Below are 13437 nucleotides of genomic sequence, written 5' to 3'. Positions count from 1 at the left end.
ATATCTGCACCATCATGGATGGACGTGTAGACTGTGTGTCAATAACCTAGACCAGCACTTTTCACACTTGAAGAAAAACATTGTCGTTACTGTTCCCCGCCCTGCCCCCAAGAACTGCTTTTCTGAATGAGCTCTTGTGTGAAATCCCAGTATGTAAAACACCCCAAGCACAGGCATTCTTGATGAGTCCTAGATGGGGCCTGTGAGCCAGCTGCTTCCTCCCATCCCCCTCCCCGCCCACCTCCTGGCACCAGCTGCCCCTCAGCAGCTGGAACCGTGGGGCTTCTAGGAGCAGATGTGAAGACTGTACATTGATTGTAGGGAAGAGAAGACTAAGACCTGAAGAGGGAAAGGAAAGGAAAGGCAGTGGACTGTTTTTTTTAAAAGCTTTTGCCAGTGGTACGCAGGAACTGGCTCATGCTGAGAGCTGGTTTTAAATTTTCAGGAATTTCATGAGCCAATGTTAAACATGACATTATGAAACATCATATAGCCTAAGTTTAGATTTTAAACTTACACTGAATACATTATATTGAAAACAAAGGTAATGTCTCCTGAATTTGGAGATGTGGCTGGAGGGAAAGGAATACACCTAGTTACACAATGTTCTTAACTGTATTTTCCTATTAGCTGGTACAGTTTTGGTTTCATATATATATATTTTTATTTCAACTGCATTCACTTTATTTTTTTCTTCCCAACTTGTAGAAGATTTTTTTCTTTTCCTTGTTTAATTGCATTAAATATGACATCTATAATGGCATTGAAGATAAGTGGTAATAGCTGTCAATCTTGTTTCATTCCTATTCCTAGGAGAATACTCTCAAATTCTCCATAAATGATATAAGCTATACATTTTTTAGATAATCTTTATTAGACTATAAAATTTTACTTCCCTTTTTCTTTTTAAATAATTTTTAAAATTATGAGTGGACACTGAGTTATACCAAATGCTTACTGCATTCACTTCAGTCCTTGATTCTGTTCGTTTGTAGAGACAGGATTCTTCAGACTCAACTTTCCCGTCCAGGACAAGCTTGCCCTCTCCTCACTCCCAATCACAGTCATTCTGAGATCTGACTAAACAGAATCACCTGGGAACTTATTTACCTTCAGATTCCCAGGTCTGTCACATACCTACTCAATTGGGATTCTTGGGGTGGGGGAGACTCAGTGCAGTATATAGTAAGTTCCCTTTGGGTTTTGACGATCCTCCCGTGCACCTGCTTGGCCCTTGTGGGCGCTCGCTGCCCAGCCCTGGGGCCTCATGTGCCCTGTATAGTATCAAGTCATTTGGGCTGCTGCCCTGGCCACATTGCACAGGAGTCTTGATTTTTATGTTTGGCCTCAAATTCTCTTCCTGTGAAACAGCTTTCAGAGGCTGCCTCTTTGCCCCATGCACGTGTTTCTCAGATGAGGGCCTGATTCCCCGCACTCAGTTCTTTTGGGGCCTAGCTTCCCAGCTAAGGACACAGCTCTGCGTGGTGCTTGGAGACTAGCAGGGCCGTTGGCTGTACTGGGTTTACTTCCACGTTGGCCTCAGATTTCACCTTTCTGAACTACAGTTGCCCATCTCTGGGGATTGTCAGGAGGTTTTTGTTTCTGGAACACACCAACCTGGTTCCATTTTAGGGCCTTCGCATTGTGCCGTTCCCTCTGCTAGGAACACCCTTCTCCCAAGTCTTTGCATGGCTTGCATCTCTTTGACATTTGGGTCAGTGACAAAAAGTTCAAATATTACCTGTCTGGCAAGTCTTTCCCGACCATAAAATCTGCCTCCCCGATCCGTCCGTATTACCTCGCCCACAGCCTCATCATCCTAGCATTTTACCGTGGGTGATTTTCACCCCAGCACTTATCACTATGAATTTTTCTTCATGTCTTGTTTTCTTAAATATTGAGTTTCCTACATAAGAACATAAGCTCCATGAGAGCTAGGATTTGCCTGGCATGTAGTGTGTGCTCACTAATTACTTGTAAAATGAATGCCTCTCCAAACTGCTACATAAGTATGTGATGTTAGTGTGAACCCTGGGTTCCCAAGTGATTCATCTGTTTTCGCAATAGTTCTTTCCTGACTCCACAGATGTTACTTTCATGACAGAGATTCATTGCTGAGATATTACTGCCGTTTGGAACAATGGCCACTCTCAACTGATGGGGAACAAAGTCTTTTGCTCTCTGTGTGAATGTTAACTTTCATTTGCAGAGAGAGCGTTAGGGCTTGATTCAGCTGTACCCATTTGTCCTGTGGGTGATTAATCTGTGATAAAATGGATCAGTTAAACATGAAAGTAGTATAAAATAAACCTGATCGATTTTCGGAATCTCCTGTTTCCCTCCTTTTTTGAGTTCTACCGGAGGTGGTGTTTGGGTGGGGTTATGGGTGTGAGGGGGAGTGTGCATCACTCTGTAAGACTCCAGGAGGCCAGAAGGGCATGTTGGAGAGGTTTGTCCTATCTGATCTCACAGGGAACAGACTTGACGAATGGGGAAGTAATTTTTGCAGATCTGTGGCCAAGAAAGGCCAGTAGGGCTGGCAGTGAAAGCCATCACCTTGTGTTTGCAATGGTGCTGCTCCTGCTGGTGCTGGTGAGTTTGTCAGCAGAGTGTTTTGTCAACAGAGCGCTCAGCATGCGCTTGTGTGGCTAAGACGTGGTTCCCACATAGAGCTTGTGGTCTAATACAGTCAGTTGAAGTCACGCAGCTCAATGCTGCTAGGCTGCCCGAAATGGGCTGGTGTTTTGTAATGGTAACTTGTCCCAGTTTTTCATGATAGTGATTTCAAACTGCTCTGGGTTTCAGAGAGGCAAGCTAGGATTGGAGCAGCGAGTGGGGTCAGAGATATATATATTTTAAAGATTTTTCAAAAAATATTTATTTATTTATTTGGCTGCACCGGGTCTCAGTTGTGGCACTTGAGATCTCCAGTTGCAGCATGAGGGATCTTTTAGTTGTGGTATGCATGCGGGCTCTAGTTCCCTGAGTAGGGATCGAACCCGGACCGGCTGCATTGGGAGTGTGAAGTCTTAACCACTGGACCACCAGGGAAGTCCCTATAGGGTCAGAGATATAGAGAGCAGGGCTCTGGAGCTTCTCTGAACTCTACTGTTAATAAAAGCATCTCATTAAAAAAACATGATTTTGTATATTTACCTTTTTAAAAATAAACTTTTTGTTTAAGGTTTATAGAAAAGTTGCAAAGATGGTATACAGTGTAAACTATGGTTTCCTATCTTACTAACAACTTACACTGGGATGGCACATTTGTTATAAAGAACCAATACTAATGCATTATTATTAAAGTCCATACTTTATTCAGATTTCCTCAGTTTTCTCTAATGTCCTTTTTCTGTTCCAGGATCCCATCCAGGATACCATGTTACATTTAGTTATCATGTCTCCTTAGGCTCCTCTGGGCTATGACACTTGCTCAGATTTTCCATGTTTTTGATGAACTTGACCATTTAAAGCGGTACTGGTTAGGTACCCCATAGGTATCATGTAGAATGTCCATCAATTAGAATTTTCATGATATTTTTCTCATGAATAGACTGGGGTTATGAGTTTTGAGAGGAAGACCACAGAGGTGGTCTCATCACATGTCAAGAGTACACACCAACAACATGACTTATCACTAGTGATGTTGACTTTGATCACCTGCCTGAGGGAGTGTTTGGAAGGTTCCTCCACTGTGAAGTTACTCTTTCCCCCCCTCCCAATACTGTACTCTTTGGAAGGAGGTCACTCCGCACAGCCCACGCTATTGAGATGGCGAGTTATACTCCACTTCTTCGGTAGGGACAAGCAGCTGCATAAATGATTTGGAATTCTTCCGCATGGCAGATTTCTCTTTTCATCCCCACTTGTTTATTTATTCAATTATTTGTATATATCAGTATGGACTCATGGATATTTATCTTAAACTGTGGGTTATAACCCAGTACCATGTTATTTACTTATATTTGGCTTTTTAAAGATTGTATTCAAACAAAAACATTCTGCTGTTTTAAAATGTTAAAAAAATATTGTTCATATATATATAGTTATATATATAGTTTTCTATATAATGTTATGATATGTAATAATTATTTATATAAAAATAAATATACATATATTTATCTTTCCCTCTAGTTTTCCTTTAAATGTCCTATTTATGCATTTATTTATTTGGGACAATGAAAAGCAAGTTACCACTTAGGATTTAATCATTTTGTTTCCATTATTTTTTGCAGGAGTGAAATTAAGATATAAATATTTATGTTTTTTGGGGAGTGGTAGAGGTCAAGGGCATTTCTTCCCCCCATTGTGTACTGAGTTTGCACTCAGTTCTTTGAATTATTGCTGAGATCACCTATATGGCGATTTACACTCATCTGTCTTCCTAAAACGCCTTAGGAAGTATAATAACGTACAGGGATTTAGGAATAATTTTTGTCCTTTTTGTCTTCAGATTTTTCTTAAATAGAAACTTTGAAAATGCTACTCAAGGTACTATTCTTCTCACTGCTGGAAAAATGGTAGATTTGTTACAGGAATCCCCCCATCAGTCTTCTACGCCTTCTGTTTTCTACAACCAATCTCCTATGTGCAGTTTTTTTCTCTAGTAAAGCATATAATTTAATAAACTGTATGTAAACTTGTATCTCACCTTTTATTTTTTGGAATTTTTGAATTTTATTTTATTTATTTTTTTATACAGCACATTCTTATTAGTTATCCATTCTATACATATTAGTGTATACATGTCAATCCCAATCTCCCAATTCATCCCACCACCACCACCCCGCTGCCACTTTCCTCACCTTGGTGTCCATACGTTTGTTCTCTACATCTGTGTCTCAATTTCTGCCCTGCAAACCAGTTCCTCTTTACCATTTTTCTAGGTTCCACATATATGTGTTAATATATGATATTTTTCTCTTTTTGACTTACTTCACTCTGTATGACAGTCTCTAGATTCATCCACATCTCTACAAATGACCCAATTTTGTTCCTTTTTATGGCTGAGTAATATTCCATTGTATGTATGTACCACATCTTCTTTATCCATTCGTCTGTCGATGGGCATTTAGGTTGCTTCCACGTCCTGGCTATTGTAAATAGTGCTGCAATGAACTTTGGGGTGCGTGTCTTTTTTTTTTTTTTTTTTTGCAGTACGTGGGCCTCTCACTGTTGTGGCCTCTCCTGTTGCGGAGCAGAGGCTCCAGACGCGCAGGCCCCAGACGCGCAGGCCCAGTGGCCATGGCTCACAGGCCTAGCTGCTCTGTGGCATGTGGGATCTTCCTGGACCGGGGCACGAACCCGCGTCCCCTGCATCGGCAGGCGGACTCTCAACTACTGTGCCACCAGGGAAGCCCTGTTTGTTTTTTTAATATTGAGCTGCATGAGCTGTTTATATATTTTGGAGATTAATCTTTTGTCCGTCGATTTGTTTGCAAATATTTTCTCCCATTCTGAGGGTTATCTTTTCATCTTGTTTGTAGTTTCTTTTGCTTTGCAAAAACTTTTCAGTTTCATTAGGTCCCATTTGTTTATTTTTGTTTTTATTTCCATTACTCTAGGAGGTGGATCAAAAAAGATCTTGCTGTGATTTATGCCAAAGAGTGTTCTTCCTATGTTTTCCTCTAAGAGTTTTATAGTGTCCGGTCTTACATTTAGGTCTCGAATCCATTTTGAGTTTATTTTTGTATATGGTGTTAGGGAGTGTTCTCACTTCATTCTTTTACATGTAGCTGTCCAGTTTTCCCAGCACCACTTATTGAAGAGACTCTTTTCTCCATTGTATATCCTTGCCTCCTTTGTCATGGATTAGTTGACCATTGGTGCGTGGGTTTATCTCTGGGCATTCTATCCTGTTCCATTGATCTATATTTCTTTTTTTGTGCCAGTACCATATTGTCTTGATTACTGTAGCTTTGTAGTATAGTCTGAAGTCAGGGAGTCTGATTCCTCTAGCTCCGTTTTTTTCCTCAAGATTGCTTTGGTTATTCGGGGTCTTTTGTGTCTCCATACAAATTTTAAGATTTTTTGTTCTAGTTCCGTAAAAAATGCCATTAGTGATATTTGATAGGGATTGCATTGAATCTGTAGATTGCTTTGGGTAGTATAGTCATTTTCACAATATTGATTCTTCCAATCCAAGAACATGTTATATCACTCCGTCTGTTGGTATCATCTTTAATTTCTTTCATCAGTGTCTTATAGTTTTCTGCATGCAGGTCTTTTGTCTCCCTAGGTAGGTTTATTCCTAGGTATTTTATTCTTTTTGTTGCAATGGTAAATGGGAGTGTTTCCTTAATTTCTCTTTCAGATTTTTCATCATTAGTGTATAGGAATGCAAGAGATTTCTGTGCATTAATTTTGTATCCTGCAACTTTACCAAATTCATTGATTAGCTCTAGTAGTTTTCTGGTGGCATCTTTAAGATTCTCTATGTATAGTATCATGTCATCTGCAAACAGTGACACTTTTACTTCCTCTTTTCCAATTTGGATTCCTTTTATTTCTTTTTCTTCTCTGATTGCCATGGTTAGGACTTCCAAAACTATGTTGAATAATAGTGCTGAGAGTAGACATCCTTGTCTTGTTCCTGATCTCAGAGGAAATGCTTTCAGTTTTTCACCATTGAGAATGATGTTGGCTGTGGGTTTGTCGTATATGGCCTTTATTATGTTGAGGTAGGTTCCCTCTATGCCCACTTTCTGGAGATTTTTTATCATAACTGGGTGTTGAATTTTGTCGAAAGCTTTCTCCGCATCTATTGAGATGATCATATGGTTTTTCTTCTTCAATTTGTTAATATGGTGTATCACATTGATTGATTTGCATATATTGAAGAATCCTTGCATCCCTGGGATAAATCCCACTTGATCATGGTATATGATCCTTTTAATGTGTTGTTGGATTCTGTTTGCTAGTATTTTGTTTTGCATTTTTTCATTTTTTCATCAGTGATATTGGTCGGTAATTTTCTTTTTTTGTATCTTTGTCTGGTTTTGGTGTCAGCGTGGTGGTGGCCTCATAGAATGAATTGGGGAGTGTTTCTTCCTCTGCAATTTTTTGGAAGAGTTTGAGAAGGATAGGTGTTAGCTCTTCTCTAAATGTTTGATAGAATTCACCTGTGAAGCCATCTGGTCCTGGACTTTTGTTTGTTGGAAGATTTTTAGTCACAGTTTCAATTTCATTACTTGTGATTGGTCTGTTCATATTTTTATTTCTTCCTGGCTCAGTCTTGGAAGGTCATACCTTTCTAAGAATTTGTCCATTTATTCCAGGTTGTCCATTTTATTGGCATAGAGTTGCTTGTAGTAGTCTCTTAGGATGCTTTGTATTTCTGCGGAGTCTGTTGTAACTTCTTCTTTTTCATTTCTAATTTTATTGATTTGAGTCCCCTCCCTCATTTTCTTGATGAGTATGACTAATGGTTTATCAATTTTGTATATCTTCTCAAAGAACAAACTTTTAGTTTTATTGATCTTTGCTATTGTTTTCTTTGTTTCTATTTCATTTATTTCTGCTCTGATCTTTATGATTTCTTTCCTGCTACTAACTTTGGGTTTTGTTTGTTCTTCTTTCTCTAGTTCCTTTAGGTGTAAGGTTAGATTGTTTATTTGAGATGTTTGTTGTTTCTTGAGGTAGGAGTGTATCACTATAAACTTCCCTCTTGGAACTGTTTTTGCTGCATCCCATAGGTTTTGGATCATCATGTTTTCATTGTCATTTGTGTCTAGGTATTTTTTGATTTCCTCTTTGATTTCTTCAGTGACCTCTTGGTTATTTAGTAACGTATTGTTTAGCCCCCATGTGTTTGCGTTTTTTACGTTTTTTTTCCCTGTAATTCATTTCTAATCTCATAGCGTTGTGGTCAGAAAAGACATTTGATATGATTTCAATTTTCTCACATTTACTGAGGCTTGATTTGTGACCCAAGATGTGATCTATCCTGGAGAATGTTTTGTGTGCACTTGAGAAGAAAGTGTAATCTTCTGTTTTTGGATGGAATGTCCTATAAATATCAATTAAATCTATCCGGTCTATTGTATCATTTAAAGCTTGTGTTTCCTTATTAATTTTCTGTTTGGATGATCTGTCCATTGGTGTAAGTGAGGTCTTAAAGTTCCCCACTATTATTGTGTTACTGTCAATTTCCTCTTTTAATAGCTGTTAGCATTTGCCTTATGTATTGAGGTGCTCCTGTGTCGGTTGCGTAAATATTTACAATTGTTATATCTTCTTCTTGGATTGATCCCTTGATCATTATGTAGTGTCCTTCTTTGTCTCTTGTAATAGTCTTTATTTTAAAGTCTATTTTGTCTGATATGAGAATTGGTATTCCAGCTTTCTTTTGATTTCTATTTGCATGGAATATCTTTTTCCATCCCCTCACTTTCAGTCTGTATGTGTCCCTAGGTCTGAAGTGGGTCTCTTGCAGACAGCATATATATGGGTCTTGTTTTTGTATCCATTTAGTGAAGCTGTGTCTTTTGGTTGGAGCATTTAATCCATTCACGTTTAATGTAATTATCAATATGTATTATCGGGACTTCCCTGGTGGCGCAGTGATTAGGACTCTGTGCTCCTAATGCAGGGGGCCCGGGTTCAATCCCTGGTCAGGGAACTAGATCCCACATGCATGCTGCAACTAAGAGTTCGCATGCCGCAACTAAGGAGCTGGTGAGCCGCAACTAAGGAGCTCTTGAGCCGCAACTGAAGGAACCCACTTGCCACAACTAAGACCTGGTGCAACCAAATAAATATTAAAAAAAAAATGTATTACCATTTTCTTAATTGTTTTGGGTTTGTTTTTGTAGGTCCTTTGCTTCTCTTGTGTTTCCTACTTAGAGAAGTTCCTTTAGCATTTGTTGTAGAGCTGGTTTGGTGGTGCTGAATTCTCTTAGCTTTTGCTTGTCTGTAAAGCTTTTGATTTCTCCATCAATTCTGAATGAGATCCTTGCCAGGTAGAGTAATCTTGGTTGTAGATTCTTCCCTTTCGTCACTTTAAATATGTGGTTGTCGACCATAATCTCTTCACATGTTTTCTCGGATCCTTTCTCTCTCTCTTCTCCTTCTGGGACCCCTATAATGGGAATGTTGTTGCATTTAATGTTGTCCCAGAAGTCTTTTAGGCTGTCTTCATTTCTTTTCATTCCTTTTTCTTTATTCTGTTCCGTGGCAGTGAATTCCACCTTTCTGTCTTCCAGGTCACTTATCTGTTCTTCTGCCTCAGTTATTATGCTACTGATGCCTTCTAATGTATTTTTCATTTCAGTTATTGTATTGTTCATCTCTGTTTGTTTCTTCTTTAATTCTTCTAGGTCTTTGTTAAACATTTCTTGCATCTTCTCGATCTTTGCCTCCATTCTTTTTCCGAGGTCCTGGATCATCTTTACTATCATTATTCTGAATTCTTTTTCTGGAAGGTTTCCTATCTCCACTTCACTTAGTTGTTTTTCTGGGCTTTTATCTTGTTCCTTCATCTAGTACCTAGCGCTCTGCCTTTTCGTCTTGTCTATCTTCCTGTGAATGTGGTTTTCCTTGCACAGGCTGCAGAACTGTAGTTCTTCTTGCTTCTGCTGTCTGCCCTCTGGTGGATGAGGCTATCTAAGAGGCTTGTGCAAGCTTCCTGATGGGGGGCACTGGTGGTGGGTAGAGCTGGTTGTTGCTCTGGTGGGCAGAGCTCAGTAAAACTTTGATCCGCTTGCCTGCTGTTGGGTGGGGCTGGGTTCCCTCCCTGTTGGTTGTTTGGCCTGAGGCGACCCAACCCTGGAGCCTACCCCAGCTGTTTTGTGAGGCTAATCGTAGACTCTGGGAGGGCTCACCTCAAGGAGTGCTTTCCAGAGCTTCTGCTGCCAGCTTCCTTGTCCTCCCGGTGAGACACAGCCAACCTCAACTCTGCAAGAGACCCTCCAACACTAGCAGGTAGGTCTGGTTCAGTCTCCTATGGGGTTACTGCTCCTTCTCCTGGGTCCCGATGCACACACTACTTTGTGTGTGCCCTCCAAGAGTGGAGCCTCTGTTTCCCCCAGTCCTGTCAAAGTCCTGCAATCAAATCCCGCTAGCCTTCAAAGTCTGATTCTCTAGGAATTCCTGCTCCCGTTGCCGGACCCCCAGCTTGGGAAGCCTGACGTGGGGCTCAGAGCCTTCACTCCAGTGGGTGGACTTCTGTGGTATAAGTGTTCTCCAGTTTGTGAGTCACCCACCTAGCAGTTATGGGATTTGATTTTATTGTGATTGCACACCTTCTACCGTCTCATTGTGGCTTCTCCTTTGTCTTTTGGTGTGGGGTATCTTTTTTGGTGAGTTCCAGTGTCTTCCTGTCGATGATTGTTAGCAGTTAGTTGTAATTCTGGTGCTCTCACAAGAGGGAGTATCACCTCTTTTTAAAGCACTTAAAAGTCTAATGTATAGCTGACCCCAACATGCTCATTGAACTGACTTAAAGTAGAGGAGAGAAAGATCCTAAAAATATTTCATTCCCTTTACTTCTCTTAGTGTTTTAGATTTTCTCTTGTATTTCATTAGTCAATTTTGTTCTAAAGTGCAGTGCTTTTCAGTGTTCTTGTTTCTGTGCCAGTTCATACACACAGAAATACTTTAGGGAGTGGTTTTAGTCACAGGGAAGTGCCTCTTTTTTTTTTTTTAATTGAAGTTGTGGGTAGATAATTATACTTGGAGACCATTTGGGCCAGGAAGATGCTTCTGAGTCAGGTGTTTGCTGGTGGCTTAGTGTGTGGTGGATTCCCCAAGCAGCCCTACTGTTCTGATGCCCCACGGAGGACTCAGTACTCCACCTTCTTCCTCTTTCTTGAGTAGGCATCAGGCTTCTATCATCAGCTCCTTCTCTGCTTCGGGCAGGGGAGTTTTCTTGTCCCTACATGGTCAAACTGGGACTGTCATGGCACAATGGAAATGAGCCAAAAGGCGGTAACATATACTAAAATATGGTAAATCATTTCAGGTTTTAGTATAATATAATGTCACCTTTTCCTTATATTTTTGTTTATAGTGCGTGCAGAGGAGCATGCCCTAGGAATCATTAACTTACTGACCTCACTGGGCAGGATATGGGTCTCTTTCCACCATTGTTTTATTGTTTTGGGGCATGTCTCATACTTCTGTTGCATGGTTTTGTTGCTAAGTAAGTCTGCTTGGTTTTGTGGTTAAGCAAACCTGCTTTCTTGAGTGATCATTAACTTACAGGGGTCTCCCATACTTATTTCTCTACTTACAATCCCCTAATGGGATTAACTATTTAATCACCTACTTTGTCCCTTTACTCTGTCTCTATCACCAGCATGACTGACACCATCAATGGCAAAGTAAACTCTAGCCTATGGGTCAGTTCCCAAGAAGATCAGGTAATATGCCTAGAGCTGGACCTTGAGATCTGGCCAGATAGGTGTGAAGAATTTTCTGTTACAATCAAATAAAGGATACAGTATTAATTTAGAACATGTTGAGAAGTCATTATTATACTGCATGGTAATTAAGCACAAGTTAAGCATAAAGGATAAGCACCTCACTTAATTGACTGTAATTAGAATTATTTTAACACAGCCAGAGCACACATTTCACTTTCATCCTTTCCCATCAAACCAGTGCCTGTGTTGACGGACACCTACTCCTGATACCATCCAGGATTTTTTTCTCAATTTATTTGTTGATTCACTGAGTCATAGACCTTTAATCTGATGACTTCTATACAGTAAAAGTTTTCTTACACCTTGATTTCCTTGGGCCACTGGCTCAGGAAGGCTATGAAATTTATCCATAACTTAAAATGACCATATGTTCCTTGAGCAGGAATGACTAGAAATGATGAATGTAATTTCTCTTGTTTGTTGTGGCTCACAGCCACTCTGGGTCTGGGGCAGGGAGGGAGGGGCATGGCTTCAGATAAGGCCTGGGCTTCTTTGCCTTTGGGGTCCTCTTCACCATAGCCCCCAGAGCTGATGCAGGGCAAGAGAGATAGCACAGCTCTGGGGCAGAGAGGATGGTGACTCCCTCAGCTGGAAGTAGGTCCTGAATTGGTCTCTGGGCTCACCAGCCACCCTGCAGCCTCTTCTCCTCAGAGCATAGGCCTGGAGGACATTGTTGCCCAAAATAGAGTATTGATTTTCTTCAAAGTGTAGATCCATTGCTTAATGCTGCAAAAAATGGCTTTAGAGTTATATTAGTAAAGGATGTTTAAGTGATCGTGATTCATTGAAAACACCCTCATCATTTAGTTCTGCATCACACCCCTCAGCATTTTAATCAGTTCACTTTGATCTCAATCCAACTCATTTTCCTACTATTGCTGATTGTCGACTGGAAAAAATACACAACCTAAAAGTTGAGCATTCTGTTTTATTTGGCGGCAAAACTGAGGACTTATGCCCCAAAGACAGCCTCTCAGCTAGCTCTGAGGGACTACTCTGAAGAGGTAAGGGACATCAAACGGAACATCAAAAGATTACTGTTAATTAAAGAAAACCAGACAGCTCAAGTTAATGAATTTAGCGCTTTTCTATGTATGGGAAGATGCAAAAGTCTGGGCTCATTGATATTATTCCTTTGATATACACCTTCACTATCTAGGGCCAGTATCCTGCTTTTCTCCATCCTGAATCCCCTCAGGGTGCACGGTTGGGGGCAGCTGCAGTCCCTGCTGGTTCGGTGGTTGCCACATCCTTTGTTTACTGATATGGCAGGCAGTATTTTTCATCCACATGATTATACAACAGTAGGACAATCTTACTACACAAGCGTGGGTATTACCTGGATTCAGTGGCCTGAGTGCTTTTTCCTTCCCTTTAAAGTTTCTTTAGGTTTCACATTTTAAGAGTCAGTGATATTTATATTTATCTATTATTTCTCATTTTACAAATAAGTCATGAAAAAATGGAGAACGGGTTTTACTATTCTCACATGACAGCCATCACAAAACTCATAAGAAAGAACAGCACTTAAGGACTAATAAGCCTCTAAAAACTCCAAAGATTGAGAGAAAAGGAATGAACTCTCCAAAATTTAGCCAACTTTAGTCAATAGGAGGCTCAAAATAAATGAGAAACTTAAAAACATTCACATCGGTACATGTCAGTTTTTTCATATTATTAGGATATTTGCATATGTTTTGGTCAAAAGCTGCTTACTTAAAAACTATGCATTCAAGAGGAAGATATCCACAATATAGTATAATGTGTTTTTAAAAAGACAAGCTTCTGAGTTTGCCTCTAAAAATCATTCTGTGTGCATAATTTACTTGTTAATAGTGAGTCTCGCGAGAAGTTTGAAGAACACGCATTCAGTGACTGCTTATTCTTCAGTTCCTGTAGGATTTCTCACTTCATGCAGACAGGGCGTCTCTAAATAAACCTTCTTGGCCAGATCAACTAATTCATCATTTTGAAGATGACAGATTGAAAATGACCTGATTTGTTTATTGTACAA

The 13437-nt window shown here is 40.0% G+C and overlaps 1 protein-coding gene and 1 long non-coding RNA gene across 8 annotated transcripts in view; both read left to right on the top strand.

The window, feature by feature from the left end:
- The window catches only part of LOC125964393 (uncharacterized), a 602357-nt gene that overhangs the window by 409635 nt on the left and 179285 nt on the right, over positions 1-13437 (top strand). The gene's annotated exons all lie outside the window — the stretch shown is intronic.
- Positions 1-13437, top strand: part of PLD1 (phospholipase D1) — a 201834-nt gene that overhangs the window by 9112 nt on the left and 179285 nt on the right. The window contains exon 1 of one of the 7 annotated variants that reach the window (XM_049709766.1): positions 9280-9921. The exons of the other annotated variants lie outside the window; for them this stretch is intronic. The gene's annotated coding sequence lies outside the window, so the exon portion shown is untranslated. Of the gene's footprint in view, positions 1-9279; positions 9922-13437 lie in introns of those variants that run through there. 7 annotated transcript variants of the gene reach the window in all.

Source organism: Orcinus orca, chromosome 5 (genome assembly GCF_937001465.1).
Source record: "Orcinus orca chromosome 5, mOrcOrc1.1, whole genome shotgun sequence".
Lineage (NCBI taxonomy): Eukaryota > Metazoa > Chordata > Mammalia > Artiodactyla > Delphinidae > Orcinus > Orcinus orca.
The sequence above is the reverse complement of the archived record's forward strand: the minus strand, read 5'-3'. Positions and strand labels throughout refer to the sequence as shown.